Source organism: Calypte anna, chromosome 2, assembly GCF_003957555.1.
Source record: "Calypte anna isolate BGI_N300 chromosome 2, bCalAnn1_v1.p, whole genome shotgun sequence".
NCBI lineage: Eukaryota > Metazoa > Chordata > Aves > Apodiformes > Trochilidae > Calypte > Calypte anna.
This window is the reverse complement of record NC_044245.1, coordinates 75,589,463-75,601,700: the sequence shown is the minus strand read 5'-3', so window position 1 is coordinate 75,601,700 and position 12,238 is coordinate 75,589,463.

Sequence of the window (12,238 nt, the reverse complement as noted above, 5' to 3'; positions counted from 1 at the left end):
TCTTTCAAATTCTCCACTCCTTGGAACAGAAAGTTATTTTTGAGCAACTAAATCCATTCTGTGTTCCTAATAACATATGTGTCTATGCCAGCATGATGTTATGAAAATGACAAACAGTTTTAGTTGGAGCTGCAAGAACACAACACCTCTGAAAAACCATCTGTTTTTTAACCTTAAAAGGAGAGAAAAATGCCAGTGGTGAGCTCTTGTAAATCAAATATATTCCATTGTATTGATTAGAAATTTATCTTCTGCAAAATACAAAATTAAGTATTTTATATACTATAAAAAAAATGATTGATTTCAGTTGATTTCCACCATGCAAGATTTCATTTAGCCAGTCATGAATGGAATAAGTACTTAAAACACCGTATTCAAGTCATATGTAGTTCACTGCAGTCTTCATTAGAAGTGGAAACAGAGATATGTATTGATGTCTGGTTTAAATTGTTAAATTCTCTGTGGTAAATAAACAATCTTAGGCAATGGAGTAGCTTTTATACAAAGGTTTTGTTGTGAAATTTGCAACTACAAAAAAGAGAAATGACAGAGACTTGAGAATGTACCTGTACTGCTACTATGAGAATGTACTTGCTTTTCCAACAGACTGAGAGAGGCAATTTTCTCTCCTGTAATCACACAGTAATTCTCAGTAAGGAGTACAACAGTTGATAGTCTGCTAAGACAAGATGAATTAAAGGATATGAACCAAAAATGCAACCTGTTTACTAAATTATTAAGATTAATACTTAAATTGCTTTTGAAGATTCAATGGAAGAAAAGTATACCAAAAGGCACTTTTCAATAAGAGACAATACCAGCTGAACTGGATTATCAATAGAACCTAGTGAATACACCAATTGACGTAAATCATGTTATATTGTTTATTTCTGCAGTAAATTAAAGTTAATCAGTGTAATGTTTGTTTTCAACACATTTATAAAACTAGAATGTTACAAACACTAAGGTTAGAATCAAACTTGTACATCATAATGGTATCTCATGAAATGCTGTTAATGCAGAGAATTATTTGAAAAACTGTTGACCAAAACTAGAATTGTTGCATGGGTTTTTTTAATACACAAATTTTAGAAAGATCATTCCCTCTTTTCCTACTGAGAGCCGTTTGGGAGAAGAGACCGACCCCTCCCTGGCTTCCACCTCCTTTCAGGGAATTGTAGGGAGTGTGAGGTCTCCCCTGAGCCTCCTCTTCTCCAGCTGAACACCCCCAGCTCCCTGCCCACACCTGCCATCCATTGCAAGAGAAACAAAAATAAATTTTCTTCAATTCTTAAAGTTCCTTCCACAGAATCGTGCCTTGACACATATATCAGAGCTATTCCAAGCCTTGGTGAAGATGTAACCCAGGTATTTTTGCAGGAATCATTTTACTGCCTACGTGCCCCTAAATCAGAGAACTGTTTAGCTCATATACCCTATGTACTATACCAATGACATCATGATGTCAATTTTCTACCAATTTGTAAAAACAATTCAAATTACATTAAACAAAAACATCCTAGAAATTCAGTCAATCATGATGTAATGAAGAAATTTATGTCCTAAAAGAAGTGAATGTCAAATCAGATATCATTATCTGCTTTATTTGTAGGTCCATCTTTTTCATGTTTTTCTCAGCAAAAAGCAAGGAAACCAGTGTGGAAATGTAAGAGGGCATAAATGCAAATTGTAATTTTACTTCGCTTGCATATCCACTTTTGTGATTTTGAGGAAAGTGGGGGAAAAGAGAACAAATTATGTCAGAAACACAGGTGTCATTACTCCAGACTGAGGGCACAGTTAATTGCAGGAATCAGTGCATTTGGTAACCAAAACATCCAAAGAGTCCTGGCAGTACTCATTCCTCTATAATTTACACAGATGAAAATTCCTGACCTTGCATGACATTTAATTTGATTAGCACTATATATTTAACAGTATTATCTCCATAATATAGAGAAAATACTATTCTGGAATATCACAGTGAAAACTGTTTCTGTACTGAGCACGACTTTTGACTTTAACTGACATTTTAGTAACATTATGTTATCTATAATACTTTTCTTCCTGCTTTGTTTCATTTTTCATGTATTCAGACTCAATCTATGATCTGAATAACTGCATGTTTCACTTTAGGCAAAGTAATGATATTCTGTATTAGTAGTCTTTGACAAACTGAAGAAAATGCATTATAGAGATTCCCTTTTGAAAGAAAGAGGGAAAAAACTTTTGTTCTATACTAAAAGTTATATTCAATAAGCTAAGGAAATTAAGAAAAAAAATATTGTCATTCATAGCTTGTAAATTATAACAAGTTCCATGTAAAAACAAACAAAAAACCTCACTTTGGTTATGTCAGCATTAAAAAGAAAAAAAATAATTCTTTTTCTCACCTAAATTTAATATAGCTTACTTGAGTTCTGCTACCAATTCAGACAAAGGAGTATTAAAATATAGCATAGCTTTTTGAGGGTTTATCCAGGACATTGGATGGATTTCATATATTACTTGGAACACCCCACTACCTTAAGTTACTGTTAAATTTCCTGGGTGTTAATGTTAAATTAGACTTACCTCTATAAGCTTCATTTGCACCTTTAGATTTCATTGTATGCATATCTAAAGTCTAAGAATTTCATACTTTTCTAATATTTCCAAAAAGATCTTTCATAACTCCATCTGGTTTCAAGTATGTCTGTTTCCACTGTTTATTTCATCTGAGCTTAACCTTGGCTTAATAAGCTTCTGGGCTACTGCTGATCTGCAAAAATAAGTCAAAGGCATGTTCTTCCCCTGGGAATGGCACACACTAGACTTAGCTGTAAAATGTGATCCTTATTGTCACCTTCCACCTGAATATAGCACAAGATCTTATCCATCAGGTTTTCCCAGTGCACAGCCCTCAAGTTTTTAACGATCGCCTCTTTTAAGCTTTGAAATACAAGTATTTATACAGCTATTGCTCCCTCAGAAGCAGTATTTGCACACACTTTTCAGCTTTCAAGGCTGATTCTCATCTTGCACCTTGTCCTGCAAGAGGGTTAGGTTGAGGTGCTATCAAGAATATTATAGCAGAAGTCAGTTTAATTTGTGGATGCATGACAAATGTGGTCTCAAGTTCTAGTTCATGCAAGAGTCTGTCTAGCAAAACACCCTGTATGTTATTTATTATATGCAATAGTTTCATGCCAGGTATTTCAGTGCTGACTTATGCTATAGCTACAATTCTGAGGCATCTGTATTGCAGAATAGTCTAAAGACAGACAACAAGTTTCAGTCTCTCTTGTTTCATAGCACTGCTTTATACACACCTTGACATTCAATCCTTAACTTTCTAGCTAATGGTAGCAATACACCTAGCTATAAGACACTACTTTTTATTTCTTTTTTTCTTCCTTTATGTTGAAATATTGCACATTTTCTCACTTTTTGCTACCTGTTGTTGCTTTGGAGGCTAACAGTACCATCAGCTTCAGACTCTGGTTTCAAAGCAGACAGCCATAAGATGCCTTGATTTAACTCACAATACTTTCTCGGACTAAAGCTACCCTGCTTTCAACATTTTTCTTAGAACAGTAAAAATACAGTATCTCTTTCTTAGCTCCATTCACTAGGGCTAAGATGTATTGTTGAAAGACTCCATTATGACTCCTGTTCAATGCAGAATCTTGACCATTCAAAAGAACCCAGAATCAAATGTGATCCTCTTTATACAGTAGCATCTAAAACATACAAAATTCACAACTTTGCACATTTTACACATGAAACAAAAGGAGCACTGCTGTTTAGAGGTTTGTTTTGCCTGTAAGTATTTAATTATATTCCACATTCAATGCAGAACTCTCAGTATGCAAGTTCACATAGGTCAAAATTGACAAGGATTTGCATGTACTTTTAGGATGTAGGACTGCAGAATTTTGCCTATCAGGTTCACAGGCTGTCACAGTGTGACTCATCAGTATTGTGTGAAGACAACAGGCTTCATCAACTGCTGCACCAGCTCTTTAGAAGTGATAGGTTGACTAAGTCATGAAAGCTGCTGAAACATCTCATTGAAGCAGGGACTTAATATTTGAAACTAACTTGAAGAGTGGTTGGGGTTTTGTTTTGTTTCTGCAGAGCATTGTCTCCTTATGTAAGCCAAACACACTCCACTGCTTTTCAGCCTGGGGGGCTTTTGATGGAAGAATTGGCTGAAATCCAAACAAAAATATATTTTGAACTTTTGTTTGTAGAATAATATCAGAACCTAACACATTGTTTTGAACTTAGACTACCTGATCATGTGGCATCTTCTACAGCAAAAATTCATTGTCTGAAGATAGGAATAACTTACTTTGACTAAAGGCAATTATTTTCTGTATTGCAGGATTCTGTGACTAAGTTGGATGAGGTATATTTTAATTGTAAAATTAGTTGAATTAAATCTGAACTGACAAACAGTATGAAGACTTATTATTTTCTTAAAAAACATCTGTACGTGAGCTATTCATCATAGTTAAAAAATCACAATTATACAGAAAACTGACATTTTTCCCCCCTCATGTGGATGTCACATGCATAAGGCAACTCTTACTGTGTCTGCATTATGAAACAATATGGAGCAATAAATGCATATCTGTGATTTGAACGGCTGTCACTGGGAACTTCACATTGATGCTGCACATCCTTCATAGGATAAAAAAAACCAGCCTAGACCAGCCTAGAACTGTGGACAAAATGTCCTATAGCCATGGAAGTACACTAGGTGCATGTCTGGCACTAATTTGCCTGTTTGGTTTCATGCAAAGGGAATCAAAGCCAAACTCTTGAAGTTTGTTTCATAATTTTACCCAAAGTATCATTCACAGGACTATCTGGGATATTTACTTCTCCTAGTCCTAATAATAATGCTACTCTTGGTACACCCACTATTTATTAAAGTTTGCCAAGTGATCTAGTATTTTGGTTGTTCCACCTGCTTTCTCTTGGTATATGATCCACCAGCATTTCCACATCACCACCATGAATACTTTTTTGTGAAACATGAAGCATTGAAGACCTCAGAAAAGTTATAAAAATTCAGTAGGTGGGAATTCCACCTGCCTGCAGTAAACGCGCGTTAAATATTGTTAAAGAAATGGCAAATAGGAGGGAGATAGCAGTTACTTTTTGGAAATCATTCATGTGCTCTTCTTTCCTGTCTATCCATGGATAACATTAAATTATAAATAAGTCTGCATGTACATTTCTGCTTTTTCTTTGATATGCATAAATTTGGTTGAGGGCATTTAGAGTAACCTCTTTTTTCAATGCAAACTCATTGCACTTTCTAAACTGAATTTAGCTATCTGGTCCTTTGAGTTGCATGCCTTGGAGAGCTTAGGAGAAATGGAAACACTGAGGCAGAGACTCACATACCAGCACTGATCCTACAGGAAAGAAGGAAATGCAATTACAGCACCATCCTGGCTCTAACTCCATGCTGACGAACCTTTCTCATACTTAGTGCTCTGTTTTCTAAAATGAATCATATACTGCATTTGATGCAGCAAAATAACCAGATCTGGATCTGAAATTATTCTCAGATATGTTGGTATATACCTGAGAACACTGGAGCTGAGAGAAACAATTTGCTAAATAAGGAAGATGGGAATACCATTATATATTTATCATTCAGAAGTGTGCTTGCTAAAGCATAAAATAGCAGCATGAAATAAACTTTCATGACATGCAATTAATTTGCCTACCTGAAGGCAATTAATGCAATAAGTAAACAAATTCAGTTCTTATTAGGACCTTAAACTTACGGTGAATTCTTAGTTCATATAATTAATATTTAACAAATACCCTACAGTTAAGAAAATCATTTCACAGCAAAGCAACATCAGCTGGCATTTATTAATCTATTTGCAGATGCTTACTTAACAGCTTTTAATTTTTTTTTTTTTTTTTTTTTTAAACATGTTAAATATAACCATCTCTTTTGGTTATCCTGATTTTTCAGAATTTTTTATTCAGTGGTCCTACCCAAGTCATTCTTTCAGTGACATGTCTTCCTTTTGGAAACTTCTTGGTTTTGCTCTTGTGCCTGGCCTTGCTAGATGTGGCACCAGTCCTACAAAGTTAAGGAAATATTTCAGAAGTCTGAAGGAGATATATTATATTTTATATGATTTTATTATAATTTCCCAGGGCAATTGAAGAGTATGGAATTTGACTGGCTTTTGTTTCATATAATTTTTCATTAAGGAGAGAAAAACCCAAAACACAGCTATTAGAATTTGGGAGGTTTTGTGTTGTTTTTTTTTCTTAACATCATATTTTTGTAACAAATTAATATTCATCCCATACATCTGCATATTACAACTGACTGTCTCCCGTCTCGTTCACAGAGACCTCAATTTCCTGCAGCACCTTGGTTAGCAAAGCCCACTTGTAACCCAGAAATAACATTGCCATAGATGATGAAAACGTGTGAGAAGCTAGTGCCTGTACTATAAAAAAAAAGTTAGTTATGTCTGCCAAACGGGGAACTAATTTGTTCTACTTAAAGTAAAAGCAGGTTCAGCATTTCACCAAGGTTTCTTTTTTTTCTCTTTCTTTTTCTTTTTTTTTTTTTTTCCTTCTTTAACACATATACAGTCTATCTGTAATGAGTTAAGAAATTAAAAAAAGTGTGTGCTTGACTCAGCATATGCATGCCAGTATATTAGAGAGACTGAAAAACTGAAAAATATTTTGTGGTTTTCCCTTCTTCAGCCTATCTGTCACTGTAGCAAGCAGTGTGTAACATTAAAGAAGATTCACTACTGAAAGGATGATCGGTATTTTGGGCCAATATATCCAAGGTACAGAGCAACATCAATGTACAGAAAATTGTCAATGGAGAGTATAGAATATATTCAAAACAATATCCATGGGCTTAATATCTGAATAGGTCAAATATTTTTAAGTCTGATTTTAATATCTGTCATCAGATACCACCAAAGCACTAAATTTTTTTCCACTAGAAAGTCTGGTCAGTTGAAATTAGAAAATATATGGTCTCATGCACTACCAGTTATGGATATGGACAGCAGAATCATCATGACCTTAATAATTCTGCCTTTCTAATCAAGTTGTAAAGTTAAAGTATTTATTCTGCATGTAGTGTCTGTATATGTGCATATTAAAGAGCATCTACATAGCTACCTTCACTGGAATTCAGGGATGGAGACACTTTTTTTTATTTTAATTTTTGATAAATGGTGTATTACCAGCATTCTCATGATCTGTTTCAATCACCACAGAATCATATGGACTTACTATTGAACTTTTATAGAGCTACAAGTATCCATACAGTTTTAGGTATCTTACATCATAGTCAAGACTTATTTGCTCATATTTTGTAGGCAAAGTTTATTTACAGTAGAAACTTGAGCAGTTGCACTGTAGTTTTACTACTGAATAGGATTGCTTCAGAGTGAAGATAGATATTTTGTTTTTCTCCTCTCTGCCTCCCTCGCTTCTTCCCAAACATACTCACTCTAATTGTTGTCATGCTTTTTTGGGTAGTGTTTTTTTTTCCCTAGCATGATGGGAAAAGGAAAGGCTAAGCCTATGGGATAGAAAAAGCTCCTCTGACCTCCAGCACTGAAAGGGTATCCTGTTAATGGTATGATGACTGTTCAAGAGAAATACCTGGTCAAATGCTATGACTTATCATTTGTTATTATGTGTTATTATTGTCTTTAAAGATTTATGGAAAGGAATATCCAAAAAAATAACACTCTAAGATGTCAGATGACAAATTGTGGCAGTGCACAGTGAGATGCTATGCAATCCTGTGCTCAGTGTGTTCCAGCCCAGCAGAACTACAGTGGGGGTATAGAGGTCTCTATTGCTTTGTGCAAACTCAGGATGGGAGCAGCACAGGGAAAGTCTGGGTGTGGCTCCACCTTGGCACCGTTATGCAGTGTTTCCAGTGCCTTTCTTCTATGCCAGAAATCCATCCAAAAGAGTCATGATGACATTGTGTCTTTACAGAGGACAAAATACAACAGTTTATCCAGCACTGTGTGGTGTACAGCATTTTCTGAACAATTTTGAGTACCAAGGTTTAAAGATGAGATGCATAGTTGTGACCATGTACAACAGTACAATTCTTAACTGTTAATTAAGTTTATGTTAATTAACAGTAGTTTAGGACCTAATTGACAAGGAATGATAGACATGATAATTGATAAATTATCATCAGGAGAGCAGTCCCTGTGATAATTGTTATCCATATATGTAAATCTCATATTTAAATAGAAAACAATAACAACCAGACATCAAAATCTATCCTGAAAGTGAACTTTGATACAAATATATTTTTCAAATAAATTAGGAATGCACTTGGATTTTTCTGATTAACTTGTCCACACTCTCCACCTGGTTAGACTACAGGATTATTAGGGAGGGTAAGAAGAGATCATGATGAAGTAAAGAATTTTTAGTGTGGTTTTGGGAAACCTTATTTTTCTTAATTTATTCATTTAATCTTGCTGATTTTGGTAAGGTCTATTGACACAAGAAGATATGTTCATTCATAGCAATAAATGGGAAAGAATTGGTCCAAGAAGTGATTGTTGATTTTTTTTGTTTGTTTGGCATGTGAACAAGTCAAAGCATCTCAGGAATATCCTTGTCTAAAGAGACCCCTGTGAATTAAGTATGTCTTCTTTTCCTGACTCCTTTTTATTGCCATGGAAATCTTTCATTTGAAAGTACACTTTTACTACTTGATCTTAAATACTGGCACATGTGAAAAAAACTGACAAAATTGCTTTGTAGTTTACATTACATATGATGAATCATGTCTACATTTCAAAATATTAATGGCAATACATGTAAATGCTAAAACTTTAAACCACAAGTCCTTCATATGTTCACGTGCATAATAACCCACACATACCCAAATGAGGTGATATTCACTAAGACGTTATTTCAGTTACTTTAATTCATATTGATGACACAAAGTGGCTGTAAAACTGATTTCATCTAGGACATATCAAAAACTATTTCATTGCAGGGATGCAAGTGGGGAAAGAAACTGTCATTATTTCTTCGAGGTAGAAATGTTATTTAGGAATGCTTTTATGACGCAAATGGCAGACTGAAACAGACATTTCAGATGTTGGTTGTATTGGGGTAACTGAGAAGAATGTGCTTAATTGCTACTTGTTATGTGAAAGAGGATGGGGGGGGAAAAAAAGCAGCATTATATCTATTCTATCTGTAGTTAATGAAAGAAATTCAATAGATATCTCAGAGACCCATTAAGAAAGTTCTTAAAATTCTTAAAGAAAGTTTTTAACTGACAGCACTTGAAACAGTGCTATATTATCAGATATCCTAGATGAATATTCAAATATGTGGTAATTTCAACAACTTTAAAGGAAAAAGGGATAAGATTTCCTACTGCTTCTTACCCTTCATTCACCTTTCTACCTTATAATTTAAATAATATATTACCAACTTTGTAGTTTTTATTATTACTTTCTACATAATTTACTAGAGTGATTTACTATCAACAATAAAGAAACTGTACTAAAGGTAGCATGTTGCATCCCTAAAGGTGATTGCACTGTAGACCTTTAACAAAGGAAGAAGAAAGTTCCAATGGGAGACAGGAAACAGAGAAGAGGAATGAGGATAAACATGAAATGGGTAAACCTGGAAGAATTTTTGAGTTAAAGACATATTCTTGTGCACCAGGAAAATGCTGTAATTATTTCAAAGGAAAAAAATTCAATATTTTCCAGCATGATGCATTATAAGGTTCTTCTTATATTTTTTGCTGAAAGATTTCTATAATCTGGATAGCATTGTTACAGCAACTGAAACGTTAGGCAGTAGGAAGTATCCAGAAACAGTAGGAAGATGGGTGATTAATAAACAAAATGTGCATTTCTTACAATGACAGTAGAAATTTTCTAGAAATTATAATTGGAATTTTGTGCTAAAATGATTCATAAAATTAAAATACTTTTCAGCAATTTCATATAAAAAGAGAGTATATTTCCCATCTAGAGGTTCTGAGCATTCTGACTATAAAGAGGAAGCTCACAAAGTGATCCTGAGAAGACAATCCATTGTTTGCCACACCTTTTGTGATGTGTGGATCGTTATTTCTTTTAAAGAACCTCTATCTTCTTCCTCGATGTCAGCTTCACAAATATGTCCTGAAAATCCAGCTACCGAGACTGTTATATCCAATTGTGTGTGAAAAGAATGACCATTAATGGTCACTAAAGCCACACCAGCAGTTTCTGCTTCACCTACAGTCTCATCTTAAAATTGTATGACTGACAAGGTTACTCACCCAGGCCAGCTGCATACCTCTTTTCATGGCTGTTCATAAAATGAAAGCTGAATGTCTCCTTAAGTAGCTCCTGAATCCTCACAGTTTTCTTTTGGATCACAAGATTTGAATAAGGAGCCAATACTGATTGTGCATTACAAGGTTCTTCCTGGTCAAGACCAAAAACCAGAGGAGAGGACACATACAAACGGGAAGTGTTTGAACAGACTGATTTTTATTCCTCACTGCATCTGTAGCAGAGCTTTCAAAGAGCTATTTAAATAAGTATTCTCAGTGACTTTAGAGTCTACTAAGGTACAAGCTCATGTACCTTGCTGTTATATCAGCCTACTCATCCACCTGTAAAATTGCTGACAATCTTTCTTATGCTTTTAAGACTGCAGCCTCTTAATGCATTTTCAGAAATCAACATTGTTCTACTCTGTGAGTATTTCTGAGTTTGTTATGAACAATAAAAGCTCATTTTCCTCTCAAGTACAATGCTGTTGTGGTTTTGTTCATAGTTTCCAGTAAAATAGAATAAGTAGAACAAAAAAAAATATTTTTTTATAGAGATAGCACTGAATTGAGTATATCAGGACAAGGTTTTTGTGTTGGTCTTTAATACATGGGAAAGTCAAGTTCAAAAGTGCTCATCTTTTCGTTTCATGAATATGTACAATTAATATTTAACATTGTTGAATTTTATTTATTTAGTGCCTGAAAGTTTAACAATGTATTGTCTGGTCAGCATTCTCTTTGCTTTTCTACAACTACTATCTCAATTAAAAGTAGGACTTTATTGATATTAATATGTGATATAATATTGTCAAGCCCTTTTATATATCAATTCCAACAAAAAATAGGTAACACACTTTAACTGGAGTTCCAGCAGTACTTCATTAGTGCAAATTATACAGCCTTTAGAAAAAAACCAAACAAACTCAAGAAAGAACTGACTGCTACTAGTTTTCACCTGATTGATAGTTTATTTCCATAAAAGAAAAAAAAAATAACATCAGTTCTGTGTTTTTACTGCTCTTCTGCTAGTAGTCTCCTACTTTATAGATTATTATCACTTCTAGATAATGGCCTAGTGCCACCACAGACATGATCACCTTCTGCTTTGAAATTATACCAAAAATGCAAAATGAACCAATTCACTGTTATGTTTTAGACTGCACCACCTATCCTGGTGGCATAATCTTCTATTTAATGGTGCTGTTAGAGGAACCAACATTAATCAAGACTCTTTGCTACAGCACTTTATCTCAAAGACAGAGCACTGGGTCCATGCAGATTTCAGAAGGTTGGTTTGGTTGATTACAAATACAAGCAGCAATAGCACAATTGACTATATACCATGTTGGAAAGAGGAAAAAGGAATTATGACACTTCTCCTATGTTTAATATTTTTAATGATATTCTATCTAGGCATATAGCCCAGATCTCCTCTCCTCTTCCCTTCCCTTTGTCTCTTCTCCCCTATGGCTTTGCCGTGAGCTTTTCTGGATTCCAGAAAGTGTGGAAGAGATTGAGTTTCTTGTGGAAACAAACCCTTTGTTGACACGGACAGGATTGGTTGCTGGTGCAGTTGTAATAATCTCATAAATAAATTAGCACTTAGAGAAACTACATCAGTCAATAAGGAAAGATTTTCTTTGTTTCCTGGAAGTATGCAAGCGAAGAAGTAGTTTACTATTTTTTCACTAGAGATTGACATAAATTGACTTGACAAACAACCTCAAATATAATTGTTTGTGTAACTAGAAAATCCTCCTCAGATTCCTTAAGTCCAGTTTTTGAGCATAATAAAGGCCTCTTCAAAGAAATCGATCATTAGTTCTAAGACTACGTAAATATTTCAAAATTATTCAGATAGAAATTCAAACCATGAGTTCTATACCAAATAAATGACCTTGCTGGGACAAT